The sequence below is a fragment of the Pygoscelis adeliae genome, unplaced genomic scaffold, assembly GCF_000699105.1.
Source record: "Pygoscelis adeliae isolate BGI_AS28 unplaced genomic scaffold, ASM69910v1 Scaffold34, whole genome shotgun sequence".
In the NCBI taxonomy this organism is placed as follows: Eukaryota; Metazoa; Chordata; class Aves; order Sphenisciformes; family Spheniscidae; genus Pygoscelis; species Pygoscelis adeliae.
In genome coordinates this window covers 1,755,699-1,757,424 of record NW_008824658.1, presented here as the reverse complement: position 1 = coordinate 1,757,424, position 1,726 = coordinate 1,755,699, and the positions used below count along the sequence as shown (strand labels likewise).

The window sequence follows — 1,726 nt, the reverse complement described above, 5'->3', positions numbered from 1 at the left end:
CACAGGGGAAGGCATGGAAGGACCAGGGCGATCCCCCTGCAACGCAGCTGGGCCGAAGGGAGTTACGGGGGGTGGATTGGGAGCGATGAAGGAAGTAATTTTCCTACCGCCTGTTGCGAGCAGGGAAACCCTCCGGATGCTGAGGATGCCCAAGCTCTGCGTGGCCTCCAAGCGAGGAGGTACGTTTACAGGCACAAAATCATCATGGGCTGCTAAGTGGAAAGCACTGAGAAGTGCCAGAGCTGCCAACAGCTTGTCCTGCCCCAGCGTGCACTCCCGCAGGGCCCAGGCTGGTCCAAGGGGTTGGAGCAGAGATCCTGGATACAGGGAAAGACTTTCCCGGAAGCCTGAGAAATCCTGGGGGTTGACATGACCCACTTCTGTCTGCTCCTCTGCACCTCCAGGCTGCACAACGGGGAGCCCAGGAGCGACACCGCCAAACAGAGACCTCAGGAAAAAGCAGGGACCGGGCTTTCCCTCCCCAGGTCAGCTTTGCCCAAGGGAATTCACCCCGGGGGAACCTGAACTCTGAAGGAGATCAGCACAAACCCTGGGTGGAAGCAGATGCGAAACCAGCCTAGCCCCATGTAAGCAAAGGGGGCAGGGAGTGGGAAGAGCTGAACAGGAGCGCTTCCTTAGCGGTCTCACTGGGGAGCGGGAGGGCTGGGAACTGGGCTGAGCCGGGGCTCTCAGCTGTGTCAGCACCCTGGGAAACTCTGAGCATCCTCCCTTGGCTCTGCTTGTACCATGTGCCAACTGGGTGCATACACCTCCCAGGGCTTGCTTGCTCAGGATCTGCTGCAGGGCTTGTTTAAAATCCCCGAGAGCTGTACGAATGCCCGGGGCTGTTGCCAGCGTGGGCATCTAAAGCTGACATGTTCCCAGAGAAGATGGGCATCAGGCAGGCAGCACCAGTGCCAGCATCCCTGACCCAGCGAGAGCCTCCAGGAATGAACCCAAGGGGATGGACACGGGGCGGCCCCGTACCCCTCACTCCCCTGGGCCCCACCCCAATGCTGCGGCACAACAGCTCCGCTGTGCATCTCACACAGCTGGCCTCTGTACCCCCATTTTCCAGACAGAAACCAGTCCAGGCTGGACACATCCCACAGGCCCCCTTGGGAGGAGCTGCTGGCACTGGTGTCCCACATGGTGGGGACCAGGTCAGGCAAGAGGAGACGCTGCCCTTCGAGGGAGCCAGGCGGGCGCGGGGACAGATCGTATTGCAGGTGATTCATCCGGAGAGCTGGATTTAGCGCCGCTTCCCAGCAGCTCCCAGACCCTCCTGGCTTGCCACAAGCTGCTGTCCACACACATGCCTTGCAGAGATGTAAATAAGGAGTTGCAGGGCAGAGGAGGTGCTCAGAGGCAGCAGGAGGGGAGGAAGGTGGCTGGAAGGTGCTGGGGTCGCACGGGTGGTGATGGGGAGACAAGTTGTGGGCCCTGGTTAAATGGGGAGGAGAAGCAGGGCTCTGTTCCTGCCTGCTGAGCCATCGAAGCACGAGCTGCCTGCCTTGCCGCAGTGCTGCCATGGCGGGAGCAAGGGAGACTGAGGCAGGAGCTCAGCGCTGTGCATCGCCCCACGCTCCCTGCACTCTGGTGGGAACACGCCCCAGAGAGGTGCAGAAACATCACTTGGGAGGGAAACAGCATCCTGCCCGCTGCGCCCTCCTCACACCCCTATCCCCCTTTCCATCCCCTGCTTCGGCTGCTGGGGCCCCCCGCC

The 1,726-nt window shown here is 61.5% G+C and overlaps 1 protein-coding gene across 1 annotated transcript in view; it reads right to left on the bottom strand.

The window, feature by feature from the left end:
- ANXA6 (annexin A6) overlaps positions 1-1,726 on the bottom strand; it is a 14,292-nt gene that overhangs the window by 11,546 nt on the left and 1,020 nt on the right. The window lies entirely within an intron of this gene.